Below are 14,180 nucleotides of genomic sequence, written 5' to 3' on the forward strand. Positions count from 1 at the left end.
CCCTGAGATGCTAATTGTGTTTCCTCCCCGCCGTTCACGCACCTGTCCCGTTCCGATCGGGATTTTTATTTATTTATTTTATCTGTCATGCTGTCAAAGCAGCATGACGCACTCCTTAATCCCGGTTAATCCGGAATCTGATTCCTTCTCACTCTCTCAGAGGAATACAAAGTACCACAAAGTAGAATCCCCCCCCCCCCCAGTCTGTGGTTAAATGTGATTATGACTTGGCATTTCATGCACACCCTAAGTACGGCTCCCCTATCAAAGAACGCAATTTGGCCCTGCAAATGTGCATGAAATTGGTATTTTATTCCGATTTAAGCACATCATTCACAGCACACATGCAGTGCTGGTAATCCCCCCCCCCCCTCTTAATTTTGGCAATGGCAGGTTTTTAGGGAACCTGCTGTACACTTTTTTTTATTTTTTATTATTAACTTTGTCAATGTCAGGTCATCGGAAGTTCCCTGCAAAAGTCATTGCATTTTAAGTGTTCTTGTCAAAGGCATCGCTGATCACACAGGAAACAATGTTGTGGAAGTATTTCCGTCACGGGCCCGCCTCCTAAAGATGCGTGCTTCGTGAGAAAAGCCGACTACGCACGCAGGGAACTTGCTTGCCTTGCATTTCTCCATATTTTCCACATGTGCCACAGAGTCACATGAAAAATGGATGTTCTTTTATTTGTCCCGTGGCGTGTTAGCAGAGCATTTGTTCCCATTACTGTCTGTTGTTAGGTGTGTGTGTGTGTGTGTGTGTGCGTGTGTGTGCACGCCACAAAAGTAATGTTTGCTAAATGCAATAAGCCGCCCAAGGTGAACCGTAATTGCAAAATGCTTTATGCTTTCCCACTTCCCAACCTGATCAGGGCGACTACATCGGCCCGGTATGAAAGAAAACCGGCTTAATGGAGAAATGCAAACATGCATCAACTCTCCATGGAGGTCAGTGAAGACAGTCCATGTCATTACTTCAGGTTGTTCAGTCCTTGGTTCTCACCATCGCCTTTTCTATTTCTTTATGCTCTCGGTCTCACGTTTTATTCTTAGTGGGAAGAAGAAGGTCTCCTCAACCGAGCAGGCAAACTTTTTTTTTTTACGCGAGTAAATCACTTTCTATTCTCCTTAAGGACAGCTGTTGACTGGTGAGAAAGGCCTCTCTGTCCTCACAGACAGCCAGCAAGCAAAATGTGCTGCTTCACCCTTCCAGTGGATGGTGGAGGGAGGAAGAGGAGGAGGAAAACCGGCTCAGTCTAAATGCGAATGTGTCTGTTCGCCCAGGCCGTTGATCGCATTGTAAAAGGAAACGGGCAAGCAGATGCGTCCGCCATGAACCGTGGCGTCTGTGGAACTGAAGTTTGCCACGTGAAATCTGAATTCTGTTCAGAAATAGTCCAGCGGCGTGTTCATTTTTCAGCCCGTGTGTAACCAACTACAAGCAGGACTAAATGTGGCCCAGAAAGCAAGCGCGTAATCCAAAATACTTGACCGCCATTGGGTTAGAATGCTGGCACCAGTTCAGGGTAGAAGTAAACTGTGTTTTCCTCTTATTCCATAATCGCCTCTGCGCCGTCCTTATCAGACTTCTCTCTTGACAGATGCGTAGTGTCAGAATCCTGCTTGTAAAATGAAACGCCGTAATCGGGCATCGTGTATAAAAAAAAAAAAAACCCCGAACAAATTGAATTTCACTCTGTGAATTTCCAACCTCATCATGACCCCCCCCGTGTAAAGATGGAGAATCCTGACTCTGCAGGATGTCATTAGAGCCTCGCCAGATACGGTTGATCACAAATACGACGCGGGCTCAAGCATGAGCATCGATTTTATTTCTGCCTTTTTTTTAAAATTTGATTTAATCTTTTAATACCTGTAAACATCATATAGGAGTGTATCGTTTGCAGACTGTGTGTAACCGACCACTGACACGCCATTTTGTTCTTTTAATTTCTGTTGCCTCAGGGAAGATGAAAGATTGAAATTGAATCTGACCTTTCCTCGCGGGTTCAGGGCGTAAGCGTATCGAAGGCTGTCGCTGGCGTCTCATTACGTTAGAGACACCCGCTCGCTCTTTCTTGCCTTTGCGTGGCAGAGGACGTCTTTGGCCTCCCCTCGTTTGAAATGACATTAGCGCCCTTTTTGTTTGAGGAACAGGTTAACGGGCTCCTTCCTTTTCTGCGCTGTTTGCTGTTTTGGCTTTAACAAGTCCTGCAAAGCGCCCGATCAGTCAGTGTTTACAGCCTGCTGCGTTCGGGCCGATGTGCAGAGAAGCAGCCTCGTTTCACCTTGGCTGGCTGTTTTGAAAACGCAACTGTCGAGATCTCATTTGCCAAAATGCCAATCCGAACGCGCTGAACGCTTCTGTTTCGTTGGTTCCGTCAGATGTCGGATGTTCTGACGCAACAACGTCAGCGGTTAAGGTTGGTGGGGAAAGGACATTAAGTCCCCTTCCAACTGTGGCCTGCCTGCTCCCCTTTGATTTATTACCTCAAGCGTCATGGCGAATGGATGAGCAGAAAGGGCAATGCAGAGGAAATATGCATGGCTCTTTGCCCTTCTTCTTCCTCCTGTTTTGTTTTCAAAGCTGTTTCCTTCTTTTTATTTTTTATTTTTAAAGCAAATAAACAAATGCGGAAACACTGAGACGTGTGCTGCATGCATTTAACAACCGCACAATCCTTACTCGTGTAGGTTTGGATGATATTCCTGGACAACTGACATTGCAACATGGTGATATCAACATAATCGTTCTATTTTTTTTTTTCTTTTCTAAAGCTGATTTGACACTGTTACATGAAAAGGGGCTCCAGTCGGTCTCGTCTAATGAATCCTAATTAATAATAAAAAAAGCTCCTTGAAACCAAACACTCTACATTCATATTTAATTTTGTGTGTTAAATAAAGGAAGGACAGTACTATTGCTGTGTCTGAAAGCGTGTGTTTGTGTTTGTGTGAAGAGATCGTGTCACAGTTTCAGATCTCAATCATTTAAAGAGTCTGTTTTATTTTACTCCCAACAACAAATAGTGCAGTTCCAATCCAATTCCTGAGCACAAGAAGAAAGAAAACTCCAAACCGCATGCTGGGTTTTAGCACAGATCCCCGTAAAAACAGCTCGGCTAAGGAACAGAAACATCTGCTGGATGATTCTTCCTGCAGACGAGGTTTAAGTCGCACCGTGAGCTGGCTGCCGAGTCGCACTTTACGACCTGGTTTGACAGCAGTGTGAATGTGTGTGTGCGTGTGTGTGTGTGTGTGTGTGTGTGGGGGGGGTATTTATGCTTTATTTTATTATGAAAGAATCTTTCAAACACTATAATTCTGTTTCAGTATATAGATAATGCATATTTCCATGTGGATGTATTTTAAAGTCATCTAACCTGTCGGGGGGGGGGGGGGGGAGAGCCTGAGAGTCACAGTTAATTTAAGTTTCCAGCTTCAGGGCGTTCTCTCGACTGGTGTTGCACCACGACGCGCTACTGTTGCACCACCATTTCATTTTGAAAACAGAGTATTCATGTTTATTTTTATTTTTTTTGTGCAGTTTTATTGCACCGTGCGCAAAATGTATTGCTTGTACGACAGCAGTAATTCCCGTGCCATGCTTTATCAAACCGGCTCATTTTACTCGCTCTTTTCAGGGGTAGTTGTTGGACTGCGTGGAAGTTCGATCGATCAGCGACAAAAACTCCTCATTAGTTCATCTTGTTGAAAACCTCAAGTCGCATAACTTAAGAAACATTCAAGCGTCTCCCTGCCCTCAATCGTTTCTATCCAAATAGTGGCCTGTCTTTTTAAACCCCACCTCTGCCACTGCTTTTTAACATTTTGTTTTGACACGTATTGAATACAGAGCATGTCAACCAGCCGTTTCATCTCGCATGTCTCTGATGTATGCTTCCAAGCAGGAGTTTACTGCAAACCCTTCTCGCTCAGAGATGGGAGATTAAAAGCAACAGTGGTAGAAGTGGGGGGGGGGGTGGTGGAAAGAATGGCTGCACTGGAGCGCTCGGTTCCCCTGCAAACACAGCGCGTCAACACGCATTGTAATCTCTTGTCAAGAGTTCAGCTGAGCTCTGCAGGACAAGCCATGAAGAGGTCAGAAGGGGAGAAGCGGAGTTATTCCATGGCTGGCTGGAGTTAAGGTGGAGGTGTAAGACAGTTTAAAAGGTAACATAGCATTTCATTGTCCCATCATTATTTATTTAGAACACTGTTAAGAATGGGATAAGTGGAGCCTGTGAAGGCCATCAAATGGTCTATTTATCGTTCTTCATATTTATTAGTTAATTTTTTCCGGCCGCTATATATATATATATATATATATATATATTTTTCAGAATCTAACTTGTCGTACGAAGCCATTATTCTCTGACAGCGACCAGTCGTGCTCGTTTGGCCTGATGTTTGCTTTGTTTCACTATTGCTGCCACCGTCCTTCGTCAGGGTTGCAGTGAATGTTTGGGTTTCAAATAACGTCTTCAGATGTGAACGGCACTCAAAGAGTTAATTGATAAAGAGGATAAAAGATAATGTTGGTCAAATGAGGGAAAGGCGAAATGTAATGCAATCTGTTGGGGGGAGATTTGCTGCAGTGGGATAAACGAAGAATTGTTCCTGATAAAGAGTTTATCCTTCCTTATACATAAACATGGGCCGCGGGCTCTGTTTACATGTGTATCACACAAATTAGGCTGTCTCGTTGTACACGTCGTTGCTGACGCACAATGAAATGCAGTGGGTGCGTCTGATAGCAAGAAATCTGTGCCGTCGTAGATTAATCGCATGCATGTCGTGGGAACGGCTTCTGGTTCCAGCCTCAGTTAGATTTTAAAAAAAACAAACAAACGGGACGGGGTTCAGTGAGAATCCAAGGAACTGTTTATTTAGATATTAGAGTTCAAAACTTTGAGGCAGCTTAAGCTGTTTTACGCGGCGACTTTGATTGTGGCTTTCTGCTGCCCAGAAGAATTTCGGCAGTGATGTGCTGCTGTCCGTCTGCCTGGCTTTCTTTTGCGTCTTTAAAGTCGACGTGTTTGATGCTTGTGCCTCCTTTTGAAAGTCCGAGACGGCTTACTTTCATATGCAAGGCTGGACTAATATCAAAAGTGCAGCGTGGATTGTTCGTATGCTCGGAGAACACGTTGCAAACCGGTTCCCAAAAGATTCCTAAACTTCGTGCTTGTATACTGTAGAGGGGCTTTCAACTCTGTGCCATGAATGCATAATGTGACACTGACTTATAAAAGCAATTCCATTTAGTTGGTCTTCTTGCACCTGGGGCTCTTCTGAAGTGTGCCCCCCCCCCCCCCCCCACACACATACACATACACATAATAGAAGGCCTGATGTGAGAAAAACTAATGTTTTTGCCTTGGTAATAAATATATATATTTAAATATATATATTTATTACCTGAGAGCTTGGGATAAATCCGTCAGCGAGCACGAATATGTTTAAAACCAAGCCTGATTTCTTGACATATTGAAAGTTTAGTCAACCTGAAATTTGTGCATTATTTGATGAGAATAAAGCTTTCATTGAGTTTCAAGAGGAGCAGATAAAGCTCCAATTCGATTGAAAGGACAGGAAACAAGGGGGGGGGGGATTTCCATTAAAGACTACCGGTAATTGGATAAAGATGTGGCATTGAATCCAACTTTGAAAGGGTGAACTCAAGGTTTCCATGAGGTTTTTAAGTGGATTAATTTAAAATAACCCGTTACTGGGTTTTAGCAGATAATATCTCTGCCTGGTTTGTGTTGAAAAGGAATTGACAACGTTGCTCTTACTAGTCTAGCGTGATTTGATTGGTTTTCTTCAGCTCATGGTAAATCCAGAAATCTGACTTGAAAATATTTGCACTCGACTGCTTCTATCAGAATGGGACATTTCTTTTCTTCTTCTGTTGCTATAAAATTTGGGCAGATCAATACTCAAGCGTACTAGCCTGACATATTATTCTGAGAGCAGATCCCCACATGGGGCCGTTTCAGACGGCTGTTTTAACAGGGAGGGTTTGCTTTCTGTTTTAATGATATATATATATATATATATTTATTTAAGTCTGAAATGAAATAAAAAAAAAGTAGGAAATGGTCGGAATTTCAGATTTCTGCCTCCGACTTCTCTTTCGTGCTGGCGCACTGACAGAATGACATTAGGCAGATAAATCAATCAGACAGTGATTGTTGCAGCTCTCCAAGATAAACACGGACCATTCACTGGGATTAGGTTGTTTATTATCAAATTCACTGTATTGGTATTTAACTCAAATATTCAGCTGACGGGTTGATCCCTGCCCCACGATGCGCTGGCGACATGTACGGGGTGTACCCCAGCTGGGATAGGCTCCAGCCACTCCTGTAACCGGCAAAGCAGAGCAGCGATCGTCTCATCGACAACACGATGGATGGATGGATGGATGCTGATCCCTGCCTGCCTTAATTTCTGCTTTCTCATTCATTTGGGATTTGCCGGAGCCGGGAGAACATTCAAACTCCTCATGGAAAGGCACCCAAGTCGGATTTGAACCTGTGACCTTCTTACTATGAGGCAACAGCGCCACCCACTGCGCCACCGTGCAGCCCTCTGCTTTTTTTTTTTTAAAGATTTTCATTAAAACCACCTCCCTTTGCTCTGCGCGCAGGTAGGCATCCAAAGACGAAGCCATGGCATGGAGGTGAACAGTCTCAGCTTGTTGTAGAAGGTTTTGTCCTGTATGGCAAGTTCTGAATAAACATGCTAGCGGAGTACTGGACCCTCGGGCTCCTGCCTAAACTGCATGAAACATGAGCCGAGAAAAAAAGGCTCTGGCACCAGAGTTATTTTCTTTTTGTGTGTATGGGATGGACATTGTTTGCTCCCTGAGGAGATTTGCACTCCTATTTTGAATTAATGCTTGGAAGCTGCAGTATTGCTCAAAAATAATTTCATCCTCATGTGAGAGTTGTCGGGGTGCAGGAGAGCAGGTGGAATTTCCTTTGCCTGAGGCATCCTGTTTCTTGTGTGCAAGCTCTAACTTATCTTGCAAGACTTAATGGAAATCCTGCATACCTACCTGCAAGATACTCAGCCAGTCACGTTCACACTTCTTTCTGCCTCCTTGGATGACACACACACACACACACAGACACACACACGTGGAGACATTCTGGAACTTTTGACAAATGGTGGCGCCGCTCGCATCGGATGGAGTCGCCATCGTAGCTGCGGGAATTGTTTTGCAGCTGTGATCGATTGATTTTGTGAAACGTCCATGCATAATTTATTTGGTCTAATCAAAAGATCTGTCAGCCTTTTCCTGTTAGAAATCTATTTTCTCCAGCTATTGAAAATACCAGCCGTGTAGTCCGTCTGGATTAAAAGGAATAATGGCTGCAGATGTTAGTACTTCTTTTATTGGCCATTGTAGATTAGAAATTATTTTGGTTGGTTGATTTTGATTTTATGAACGTTCTCAAGGAAAGCCATTTGATTTTAATTCTATTTATTCTTTGAGCGAGTGCACGGGTGGATGCATCCAATTGCAATCTGCATAAAAAAATAACACTATCACGTCGCTACAAGCTATAATTAATACCAGTGAGGAGTAAGAAGTGAGTGTCAGCATCGCACTTGTCAGTGAAATGAATGGCTCACTCTGCACCTGCCTCGCTGAAATTCACTCACACCTAACAGCCTGTAAATGTCCTCCAACTGGTTGAAAGGTTGGAATACCCGATCACATGCGGGATGAGAGCTCATCCTGCATTTCCCTCACATTTGGCTCGCTCCCTCTCTTGTCCTTGAATCTTTCATGCACGAGATGTTGTTCGCCAGGCTTTGCTTTCATTCTGAGCTTGTCTCCTGTTTTCTTTTCTCCCGCCAGCAGAACATTATGCTCCATATTTCAAGAGGATTCAATGCAATTCTTTGTGTTTTTTTTCTTTCCCCTTTCCTTCTATCTGAAGACTTGTAGTACGTGCAGGAGGATGCGACTTGTGTTTATGGTGACAGTAATGTGTGGATTATTTCATTATCAGCATGGCGGTGTAATAGTCCTAGTTAATGTAATTACTGGGATCCCATAATGGTCTCATCTTACCAACATGACAAGCAGCGTGTGCGTGTTTCAAAGAGGAAAAATTGAGAGCCGTTCTTCAAGTAAGCTGGTCACAATGATTTTTCAGACCCATAAAATTTGATTCCCACCGGAATTTGCGCTGCACCTTGGAAATGTGCCAGTTCTGCAGAGCTCGCTATCATCATATCCGCACAATTCTTAGAGAAGATTCTAAACCTTTTATCTATGGTGGCGTGTTTGGACCTATTTGCATTCCCTGGAGGCTGAGCAATCGCTTAGATTTCCTTTCAGATCAAGAATGTGGACCATTAATCTCCCCCAAGACTGATGGTTTCATTCCCACCTTTTTTTTTAATGGTCCATATGCAAATCTGTCCAAGTCCCCGGTGGAGTTTGCTTTATCTGCACCTGCTCCAAGTTTCCCCAGTCGTTGTTACTTTATTGTTGGCTGTCTGTAAGATGCAACTTAACAATGTGCATTACACAAAAGCTGCACAGATCAACTTATGATACGCCCTTGTTGTTTATCTTGTTGTGGAAAGAAATGTAATGAAAGAAATGCCTGTTCGTTACACCCACATTCGCATGCAGAATTCTCAAAACCACAACCTTTCATAAGTGTTTGGTTAGCAGGGTGCCTTTTTAATTGCATCTTCTTGAAATCTATTTGCAGTTCTGAAAGTGTTTATTTTATCTGGTCTCTGCAGAGCTGATGAAGACATTTTGTGCAGCCATTGTACAAAATGAAGGACTGGTGCCTGTGAGGAGTTTGAATTGATGAAGATTGCATGTTGTGTCACTGATTTCAAACTCGACACCTTCCATTTATGTGTTTTTTTTTTTTTTATGAGAAGAAGATATACTCAATCTTCTTGTCGTGCAGCATCAGCGGAAGTGCACTGAGGTGGTTTAAGGACAGCTGCGCGCTTCTGCTAAGCTTCGGGTGGAAAGCTAAACGCTTTCCACGCGGTGTGCTTATCCAGAAGAGGCTCATTGGTATGTCACGGCTGCATCCACCTCCCTTTTGTACAGGCACATTTCACTGTGTGCATGTTCAGGTCTTTTGTCCGGCTCTGGATTTGCTCTGATCTTGCAGCGACTACCCTTGGAAGTGTAACACAGTATTGCATGCTCTCCTGGGTTTACTGGTTGTTGATGTATTTTCAGACCTGGTTAAGAGCATTGTCAAGGTAAGAAATAGATGCGTGTGGATTTGCAGCCCTTTATTTTTTGGGTTGGATTCATAGTTTATGTGTGGGGTCTTCATGCGTATCGAGAGGTAGGTCATCGTTGTCTTTTTAGTGTGAGAAGTGAGATGATTTTAGCGCTGTGTTAAATTAAAGCTGATTTGATTAGAAAGCTACACTAATACTATTTAAGTTAAGCAGTCATGCATGGAGCCAATGGTGTTATGACAAGTGTTGGTGGTTTACACAAATAGGCATGTAGACATATCTCCTCCCATCTGTTTCACAGGATTACACATTCAGAGGCAAACAGGAAAAACACCAGTTACACAAGTGATTTTAATGTTAATTTCAATTCTTAGAAATAAATAAATCAGGCACCAAGGGAGAAAGACAGCGAGGCCAGTGGAGGCCTTAAGGTAGCTTCAATCCAAAATATGGACGATTCGCGTGAGGGTCCTCCTATAAAGTTTATTATTTTTCCATTATTAGTATTTTTTTTTAAATGGGTGAAAAAAGAGTTTAGCAAAGAAGTAGACTTGAGTAAATATGACGATGCATTCCCAGATTCATTCTGGATCAGACCCAGAAGACATTTTGCCAGATAGTGCATATCAGATCCCTTTATGACTGTGATTTTTGGTGAGTGACTTGAATGCATATTTTACAAGATCTGATTTTTTGAAAGAGCCTCCATCAAAGGTAATCAACCGAGATATTGGGGAACAAATGTTGAAGCTCCATTGACTGCAATGTTACCGAACATTTCAAAATGATCTAAAATCCAGGATCTCTTGTGGATCATCACCAAAATGTAATCAACTGTTCCCGGTCAGATTCCCAACATTTCCTGAAAATTTAATCAAGACCAGTTTAGAACCTTTTTGAGTTACCGGTACATGGGGAAACAGACAGACAGACGAACCAAACCAACGCAGGCGAAGGTAACTGAAGTTACAACCTTGTAAATTCTCATTTCTTTTGCAACGCAGCAGTTTATTAAACTGTTTCAGACACATTGAGTATCAATGAGATCAAATGATCTGAGCAAAGCATAAGAGGATGTGACGTTTTGTGCGAGGGGAGGGCCACGTTCTCAAAATGCAATGTGTTATTACTGACTGTATAAATCTAAATGTATTTACACATGATTGGAGTTATACACATCCCAGACTTTAGATAAGCATACTCTAGCCAAACCATTTCAAACATCCTAAACACTGAAGATGACTTCCTCTCCAGGATTACTTCGTGAACATAGACATTTCGACGACGACGGATCCTCCCACATTGTGTGTGTGTGCCGTGCACTCCTCCCACTAGTCCACCAATGTGATCACCGTTCCGTAACGTGACCGCAATCAGGACGAATGCACTATTAACTCAGTAATGAGACAGCTCAACAAACAGAATTAATGGGTCCATTCAAAATGGCACTCAACACTTAGTTAGGCCACTAACTATGGCAGACGGGAATTTGCCCCGTGAGCAGAAGTGAAGATTCGAATATGCCCGTGCAGATGGATTTTGTTATCTCCAGCTCTGCCAACTTTGTAGTACACACACACACACACACACACACCAGCATTTTGATGTGTATAATATAAAATATCTCTGGACAAGCTGGTGCAAAACCTTTTTGAGTATCTCAGACAAGGTCCTTAGTTGAATAATTTTTAAATGTACAGCTACATTATCAGAGATTTGTTGATCCTGTCAGAAAGTGTTGAAGTATTACGCCAGTATTTGTACAAATACTCAATTTTATTCGAGTATCTGGAGGCCAATCTATATAATAATCTCAGAATTCACACGAAGTCTTTTTGAAAACTATCGTGTCAAGAAATTAACCAATTTGCATATAATGAATGTGTATGTATGGCATGAAATGCATAATAAAACTAGAAAATAGACATGCTGAAGTGAACATAAAGTCAAGGATGCCTTCCGTAACTACGATCCATCTAAAGCTAAAGTGGAAAAAGTTTAACTCTTTCAGTGCCAGCCATTTTCAGCTCAGCTATATGCTGAGTGCCCCAGTTTTTGCTCATTTTGCCCTATTGTTCAAGCCCCACAGAATATTTTGTACTGTGACTATGCAAACACCGAACCTTCCAAAGTGTCCTGATTAAAGTCTCTTCTTTCATCAGGACAAAACAGTGTGTTCCTACCATTTTTTGATCTGGAGTTATTGGCCGTTGAAGAGAGGCAGAATTCAATGTCAGGGTTGGCAGTGAATGTTTGGGTTTAGATGGACGTCGATGGCATTGAAAGAGTTTTAATATGAAACAATTTGAGTATTTTTCAGATTAAATTCCAGACACTTCGGATAATCTATGCCTTAATTATGTTTTATATGGTATATATATTTATACCTTGTTAAATACTTTTAAAGCAGTCCATACAATAATAACCTTTCTGACAACCGGTGGAAAGATTTAGTTCTCAGCTCGTTCACTGTTGCATCCACGGATCGAATGGGATTTTCCAGACAGACTATTATGATGAAGTAGGCAGATGATTGTCGGGATGTTGCCACTCATCAGTCATATTAATTGCATTTATATGCCATTATTACAGTCTCCTAATGGATGATGGCTGCTTGCAGGCTGGCTTTCTTCTCCTTAACCTAATTGAGTTTGAGCCAATGTTTTTCCCTTCTAAAGCAAATTACAACGTGAGTGCTGGCTTTTCTGGTGTCTCCATGAAAACCATAGCTCCCTTTGACCACTCAATGATGTTGGTTCAATAGATTTGAATGGGATTCTTAGTTTACTAAAGGTTAAACAATTTTTTTGCATTTATGTATTTTTTATTTTTATTTTATTTTTTGCAATGATGCTTCCCAGACTAAATAAGGAAGCGCAGAGTCTGAATTTCACTGTATTTAAATCATAGACGGTTATGATGAGCTATAAACGAGACAAATAGCAAGTGAAAAATTTGATGTTTGCTGAAATAAATTAAATCTTGCAAACAGAGGACATTTATTGGTTTTGCAGTTAAGTTTGGCATCTTAAATGGTTCATATATCACAAAGAACACCCATTACGCTTTCTTTCAAATGATCAGCAGGCCATGGTGCCAAATATAGCAGGTCCATGCTTACACTGTGGGTGTGGCCTTCAGCCTGCGTGAGTGGCAGAAGCCGCTTTGATTAGCCGTGCAGCCGCATCTCTGCTAAGGTCGGAGAGATTCCTAATGATGTGTCGTGTGGCTTTATGGACACTTCTCCGTGAGTATGGGATTGGCCACTTTAACAAGCTGTGAAAGTCAAATGTCACAGTCATGGCATTTTATGGCCACCTTTTTGGCCTGTAAACAGATAACTGGAACTAAATGAGCCTGCAGAACTGGAAGGGGAATATCCAGGCTTCAGTCGGGAATACTGGGAACTTGTGAAAATATGAGGTGGGGTTTCTCTTCAATTCTCATTGCTGCGATTTTGGAAAATACTTTTGCAAACCTTACGCATCTGTGTGGTTAAAACATTAATGAAATCAGTGCGGTTATTTTAAGTGCTTGATTTGTTGAGTTATTATCTGTCAATACATTTGATTTGCTCTCCTCTGAACATGAAGAAGTCAATTTAACTGGCAAGCCTCGCGTTACTGTCGTCGTAGCGATTTTCTGTTCAGTGAAGTGCCGCCTCCTTGTTTTCTTTAAATAGGTGGATAGATAGATCCAAAGAAATGTCACCATTTGCCACCGTGATGAGATTGTAGGATACAGTAATGATGTCAGCTGAGGCCATATGATCATTAATCAGTTAATATTGATTGAAGGGGGGGTGGATTTAGAAGGAAAGTTCTGGATTTACCAATAGAACTTCATTCCTCACTTGTGGTCGTGAGCTCTGGGTGGTGAAGTTGCCCCCCCCCCCCCAGTTGAGATTGTTCATGCATATGTTTCGGATGCCTCTATAGGGCATCTTGCTTTGGTAGCTTTTCGGGCATGTCCCACTTGGAGGATGCCCTGGGGTTAGGGCCCAGAGCTCTGTCCTCGGATTACATTCTTAATCCCGGTCTGGGATTGCCTTTGGGATCCCTCAATTGTTAGCTCAAAAGTATTCCTGGGGTAGAAGAAAGTCTGGACGCACCCGAAACTCGACCATGGATAAACAGAAGGAAAATGGATGAATGGATTAATTTACAATCAAGTACAAATGTATTTGTACATGATTATTTGTCTTTAAGCCTTTTTCTTGTCATTCATTGGTTAAAGCAACGATCACGGACTTCTACTGCATCCACAGTACATTTTGTAATGGTGGGGTTTGTGTATGTAAGAACTTTCCTTTTACTTCATAATTTAGTCGTCTTGAGTGGTGACCTTTTCCAAGTTGTGACACGCTGCACATTGTTTTTTTGTTCTTTTTCTATTTGTATGGCTTTTGGGAGCCCAAGTCTTTATTCTGGAACAATCAGCATTTTCAAAAAAAGAAAATGATTGATGATATTCAAACAAAGGCTGAAAAAAACTGTCTATCTGTATGACTCCCTTTGCTTTCTCCCCCTGAGATGTGAATGCCTCCCAGAGGAGCGCATGTTAATACGGCTCAAGGTTTATAAAGAGATCCTTCAGGGACTCTCCTTTTGTTGGAACAGTTGCGGGTTGAAAACATCCTGGCTTCTTTTCAAATATGACAATAATGAGAATGCTAGTGCTACAAAATGATGCCAACACCCCTTTAGTATTTTTAATGACCGCTGGCAATACAAAGTCCAATTTATTTAGACGATTCTATCCACGGGTTTAATTCTCTGCGCCGCTGAGACATCCTTTCTCAATCAGAACTGTCGTATCCCACTGTGGTGGAGGCGGTTCTGGCTCTGTGAGAAGCTTCTTCTGTGTTCTTCAGGCCCTGTACACGTCAAGTGACTTTTCAAAAGAGATGAATTTAGCAACTTGAGGCTCGTTTCAAAC

The 14,180-nt window shown here is 42.1% G+C and overlaps 1 protein-coding gene across 1 annotated transcript in view; it reads left to right on the forward strand.

Annotated features, from left to right (window-relative positions):
• The window catches only part of LOC137908205 (astrotactin-2-like), a 181,574-nt gene that overhangs the window by 448 nt on the left and 166,946 nt on the right, over positions 1-14,180 (forward strand). The window lies entirely within an intron of this gene.

Source organism: Brachionichthys hirsutus, chromosome 19 (assembly GCF_040956055.1).
Source record: "Brachionichthys hirsutus isolate HB-005 chromosome 19, CSIRO-AGI_Bhir_v1, whole genome shotgun sequence".
Lineage (NCBI taxonomy): Eukaryota > Metazoa > Chordata > Actinopteri > Lophiiformes > Brachionichthyidae > Brachionichthys > Brachionichthys hirsutus.